General features: G+C 39.1%; 1 long non-coding RNA gene across 1 annotated transcript; it reads right to left on the bottom strand.

The window, feature by feature from the left end:
* Positions 1–363: 363 nt before the first annotated feature.
* LOC307042318 lies at positions 364–3760 on the bottom strand. The gene is made up of 2 exons (XR_013809073.1): positions 590–3760; positions 364–498 (listed from the first exon to the last, which is right to left on the bottom strand). It is a non-coding gene; the product is annotated as an uncharacterized lncRNA (long non-coding RNA).
* Between the last annotated feature and the right edge of the window lie 2833 nt (positions 3761–6593).

The raw sequence follows: 6593 nt of genomic DNA, 5'->3' as shown, positions 1-6593 counted from the left end.
ATAAAGTTCTCTAAAAACATTCTTAAAATGTTTTTGTTAACATTGTTAGAACATTATGCCCTACTGTTCTAAAAACATTTCCAGCTGCAAGTTAGACTTTTTATGTTGCCAGAATGTTATTATTTTAGAGAAGGATAACATGGTTTATGTTAAAGAAATTATGCAAATGTTCTATGGTAACAATTTACTAAAAGATGTTTACATTATTAGAACATAAAGACATAATATTCCTGTAATTGTTCAACTAAAAATTCCTGGGTAAATGGACTGACCACTGTGGTCATTAGGACGATTATGATGGTTTACTTAACGATTGGAATTTGACTATTAAGACATGTAAAAGGATGACTCAGAATCAGCTGGTGAAAGTAACATTTTTTTATTAGAAAAGGGGAGCTGGGAGTGGAGGTTGGTTATGGCGGAAGTGGGAAACAGTTGTTCCAGGGAGGGTAGAGAGGCCTGGCTGGTCTTGGGAGTGTGGAAGGCCTTGGATTCCTCCTGGGAGAGACACAAAAATCAGTGTGAGGCAAAAGCAGGCAAAGTTGTCAAAGAATATGCTGGTAAAAAGCTAGAGCGGCACGCAACAAACCGTTCACGGCAACAATCCGGCAGGGAATGAGTGCAGGCTGCAGGTTTTCATAGTGTGGCTGACGAGCAGGTTGCAGGTGTGGTTGATTGGAGATTGCTTCCAGCCGTGTAGAGCAGACCAGCAGGCAGAGAGAGAGACACACAGGAGAAACAAACACATACAAACACTAACAGGGGTTTCAGGGACGGGCGGTGATAGTCGGTCCGTTCTTCTATATGTCTGTCTTTGGTTTTCTAAGTGTTATTCGATCCATATGACAATAGAGATATGTGCATAAACAACAAAAACACTTGGGGTATAATGTTCGAACAATGTTATCACCAAACATTTTAAGAATGTTTTTAGAGAACGTTATCCTACCTTTCAGAAGTACATTCTAGGAACCTGAATAAAACTTCTCGATGAAACCATTCCTAGAACAATGAATGGTAACATTCTCAAAATGTTTTTAGAACCAACAATGTCTAGCTGGGAACTCAGACATACCTACGCAAACATGCAATATCATGAATTACGTGCTTGTTTTTTTCTAAAAAGGAAAATGTGGTGACATCAGATTTCTTTTAAACATCCTTTTCAAACAAATGCAACAACTTTGTTTTTTAAAGCGCACTACAAAAAAATCAGACATTGACCATGACCCTGTTAATATTTCGCATCACAGGAACATTTTATAAAAAAATAATAACTTCCTGAAAACATTATCCAAATGTTGCTTTCAAAATATTCTTCTTAGGTTATCATGTAACATTGAGGGAATGTTCTATAAAAGAACATCTTTAATGTGTTACCCCAACAACGTCCAAAACACATCCTTAGAATGTTGGAGGCAAAACGTTCCACCTTTGTTGACTTATCACATTAAAAGAACATTTTATAAAACACTTTGTCATCTCAGGCCTCAATAACATCCTGAAAACATTTTCAGAATGTTGCTTGGAGAATGTTCTTTATTTGTTATCATGTAACATTGAGGGAACGTTTTATATAGAACATCTTTAATGTGTTACCCCAAGAGCGTCCAAAACACGTCCTTAGAATGTTGCAGGCAAAACGTTCCACCTTTGTTGACTTATCACATTAAAGGAACGTTTTATAAAAAAACTTTCTGTCATCTCAGGCCTTAATAACATCCTCAAAACATCCTCTGAATGTTGCAGTTCAAACGTTATGTCTTAGTTAACCTTAAACCTTATAGGAACATTATTTGAACAAATAAACATTCTAAAAAGGTTCTTTGAACATCAGATTGAAACATTTCTTTAAAACCTTGTTAGAACCAATAGGTAACGTTAGCCAAAGTTGTGAGAACGTTCCCCGCTAGCTGGGATGCTCTTTAAGGTGCCAAGATTTTCAAAATTAAAACCGGGGACATTTTGAGTTTTGCGGTCAATATATCATTAACATATCCAATTGTCTTCACTGTTAAAGAAAAAAGCGGGTCAATTCTGGTTCAATGTAATTCGAACATTTGAACTGTTGGATACAAACAGAAGGACAGATAGCTCATATATGAGACTTCAAATGTCTTTTATTTTGAAACTGTGCATCAGATTGTCCAGATTCTCTCTGAGTGATTAGATGGGGTGTCCTGCTATCACCCTGAAGTTAAATAAGTCTTTGATAGTGGATCGTTTTTGTTTTATTCTTATCTAAAAACAGAGGGATGATAGCTCATATATGAGACTTCAAAGGTCTTTTATTTTGAAACTCTACATCAGATTGCCCTGATTCTCTCTGAGTGACTACCTGGGGTTACGTATTGTAACCCAACTTCTTCGGGCTGAGTTCAAGAGGACAGCTCTTCTTCCAGTTGATAATGAAAAACCCAGGTTTGACAGATGAGATACGAGCTGTATCGTCTGAAAAACCGCTTCCTCCCTGGAGCGAGCCAGCCACAGCCGGTCGTCCAGGTAAAATAACACTCTCATCCCCATACTGAGTAGCTGCTCTAACCGTCTCCACCCACTTTGAAAAAAGTGCGTGGAGCCAGGAATGAGAAACGCAGGAATTTGCTGTGTTTCGGGATGATGGTTACGTGGAGGTAAGCATCCTTCAGGACTATGGATGTGAACCTCCCTGGTGAACATACTCCAGCACCTGTTTGATCGTCAGCATGGGAAAAGGCCATTCCCTTGTTGGACACTGACAGATCGAGGATGGGTCTCATTCCCCCCGCCCCGTCTCCTTCGGGACCAGAAAATAGCGGGAGTAAAAACCCCGATTTTCTTCCCCTTGAGGAACCCTGGAGAAAGGCTTTCTTCAACCCGAGTTCCTGCCGCTCTGCACGGAGCGCGAGACACTGTTCCTGGGATGACAGGATTCCCTGTATCCCGTAGAACTGCGGGGGGGGAGAGGCGAACTGCAGAGACTACACTCTGCCCATCCACCTGCTCATCCATCTGTCCATCAGACACACACGCTGCCACCCTGAGTACCATACAGTACTCTGATAGCGCCGGGTGTACTTTCTCTGGATGTGCTGTGGTTGGTGACAAACCACGCCAGAGCCCTCCACACGCTGCATTTCACACAGGCTCTCGTTATGTCGTCGTTTAGGAGAATACTCGTAAACCGCGCATTCACGCTCAACACCACTAAGGGATGAGCGGAGGTGTGTGCAGTGCTGTCCACACGATGCGTAACAATGGCCCTCCGTGGGCTTATTACGACCGTGGGTAGGAGGTGTCTGAGACAGAGGAAAAATCCATGCTGCCTAAACCCAAAAAGTTTAAGGTAGACGGATTTGAAGAGCAAGCCTTGCTGTTTTATTAACCGATATGTTAAAAAACCCAGCCGGCTTAGGCAGCGAGCCATGCTGCCAAGTAACCAATAGGCTATTGGCAGCCGGCTTAACCGGGGAGCCTTGCTGCATATGAACTTCCCTCTGTCCATCTAACACACGCACCGTCACTCAAGGCGCGAACCTGCTCTGGATGTGCTTTGGTTGTCATGGTGATGAGCCACGCCAGAGCCCTCCAGACGTTGCATTTCACACAGGCTCTCCTTATGTCGCATTTAGGAGAAGGCTCGTAAACCGGAGATTTAAGGTGCGTTCACGCTCAACACCCCTGAGGGATGAGCGGAGGTGTGTGCAGTGCCGTCCACACTGTAATAATGGCACTCGTGACTCATTACGACCGTGTGTAGGAGGTAGGTTTGGGACAGAGGAAAAAAATCCGAGCTGCCTAAAACCAACCGGCAGGGAATGAGTGCAGGTTGCAGCCTTTCATAGTGTGGCTGACAAGCAGGTTGCAGGTGTGGTTGATTGGAGAGTTCTCCCAGCCGTCTAGAGCAGACCAGCAGGCAGAGAGAGAAACACACAGTAGAAAGAAACACATACAAACACTAACAGGGGTTTCAGGGACGGGCGGTGATAGTCGGTCTGTTCTTCTATATGTCTGTCTTTGGTTTTCTAAGTGTTATTCAATCCATATGACAATAGAGATATGTGCATAAACAACAAAAACACTTGGGGTATAATGTTCGAACAATGTTATCACCAAACATTTTAAGAATGTTTTTAGAGAACGTTATCCTACCTTTCAGAAGTTCCATTCTAGGAACCAAAACAAAACTTCTCGATGAAACCATTCCTAGAACGATGAATGGTAACATTCTCAAAATGTTTTTAGAACCAACAATGTCTAGCTGGGAACTCAGACATGCCTACGCAAACATGCAATATCATCAATTACGTGCTTGTTTTTTTCTAAAAAGGAAAATGTGGTGACAGCAGATTTCTTTGAAACATCCTTTTCAAACAAATGCAACAACTTTGTTTTTTAAAGCGCATTACAAATAAATTTGACATTGACCATGACCCTGTTAATATTTCGCATCACAGGAACATTTTATAAAAAAAGAATAACCTCCTGAAAACATTATCCAAATGTTGCTTTCAAAATGTTCTTCTTTGGTTATCATTTAACATTGAGGGAACATTATATAAAGAACATCTTTAATGTGTTACCCCAACAACGTCCAAAACACATCCTTAGAATGTTGGAGGCAAAACATTCCACCTTTCTTGACTTATCACATTAAAGGAACATTTTATAAAACACTTTGTCATCTCAGGCCTCAATAACATCCTGAAAACATTTTCAGAATGTTGCTTGGAGAATGTTCTTTATTTGTTATCATGTAACATTAAGGGAACGTTTTATATAGAACATCTTTAATGTGTTACCCAACAACGTCCAAAACACGTCCTTAGAATGTTGCAGGCAAAACGTTCCACCTTTGTTAACATATCACATGAAAGGCCTCAATAAAATCCTCAAAACATCCTCTGAATGTTGCAGTTAAAACGTTATGTCTTAGTTAACCTTAAACCTTATAGGAACATTATTTGAAATAATAAACATCCTAAAAAGGTTATTTGAACATCAGATTAAAACATTTCTTTTAAACCTTATTAGAACTTATAGGTAACGTTAATCAAAGTTGTGAGAACTTTCCCCGCTAGCTGGGATGTATTTAGTATAAACTTTAGTCCTTAACATCTATCACTGTATATCACCATTCAAACATATTTTAAAATTTGAACAAACCCCACACAGCTCTGTGAAATGTTGACTTTATTTAATCATTTCTGTAAAAACTAACGTTCATATTTCTCTTTTTGATTATAATACTGATGAACGTTCAAAACGAAGCACTTTGGCAACTTACCACATACGTTTTAAAATGCTTAATAAGCACCGTAAGTTTCATGATATAATTTCTCCGTCATAATCGGTTGTTTCCGTGAATGGCCGACTGTTGTGTGATGGCAAATGCTGCGGCTGCAAGGCATTGTGGGGCAGCATTTTCTCCTCTCCTTTCGGTAAGGGAGGTTCAGTGTTTCCTAAGCTAAAGGAAGTTATAAAGGAAGTTTGAAACCTCCTTTCCTATTATGTAGAGAATTCGAACGGCACTTATTATTAAGATGTATGCGCTCATACATCTTAAGAAAGTTATCACCAAAAATGTTAAGAATGTTTTAGAGAAAGTTATCCTACCTTTCAGAAGAACATTCTGTGAACCAAAATAAAACGCCCCGCTGAAAACGTTTTAAGAAAAGTAGGGCATAATGTTCTAACAATGTTATCAAAAACATCTTAAGGTTATCAAAAACATCTTAAGAATTTTTTTAAAGAACGTTATCCTACCTTTTAGAAGAAAATTCTGGGAACCAAAATAAAACTTCCCGCTGAAAACCTTCCTAGAACAACGAATGGTAACAAACATTTCTAGCTGGGAACTCACACATGCCACCGCAAACATGCAATATCTGCTTTCAGCTTATCATGAATTACGTGCTTTTTTGTTTTTTTCAAAAGGAAAATATGGTGAAATCAGATTTTTTTTAAAACATCCTTTTCAAACAAATGCAACAAGTTTGTTTTTTAAAGCGCTCTAGAAATAGATCTGACGTTGACCATGACCGTGTTAATATTTGCCATAACAGCAACGTTTTATAAAAAAGGATAACATCCTGAAAACATTTTCAGAATGTTTTTGGAGAATGTTTTTCAATTGTTATCATGTAACATTGAGGGAATGTTCAATAAAAGAACATCTTTAATGTGTTACCCACCAACGCCCAAAACACATCCTTAGAATGTTGCAGGCAAAACGTTCCACCTTTGTTAACGTATCACATTAAAGGAACATTTTATAAAACACTTTCTGTCACCTCAGTCCTCAATAACTTCCTGAAAACATTTTCAGAATGTTTCTTGGAGAATGTTCTTCATTTGTTATCATGTAACATTGAGGGAACATTTTATACAACCCTTTCTCTCATCTCAGGCCTCAATAACATCCTGAAAACAATTTCAGAATGTTGCTTTGAAAATGTTCTTCATTTGTTATCATTTAACATTGAGGGAACGTTTTATATAGAACATCTTTAATGTGATACCCAACAACGTCCAAAACACATCCTTAGAATGTTGCAGGCAAAACGTTCCACCTTTGTTAACATATCACATTAGAGGAACGTTTTATAAAAAAA

This window comes from Notothenia rossii (assembly GCF_949606895.1).
Source record: "Notothenia rossii genome assembly, chromosome: 6".
Classification (NCBI taxonomy): Eukaryota; Metazoa; Chordata; class Actinopteri; order Perciformes; family Nototheniidae; genus Notothenia; species Notothenia rossii.
This window is presented reverse-complemented; position numbering and strand designations above follow the sequence as displayed.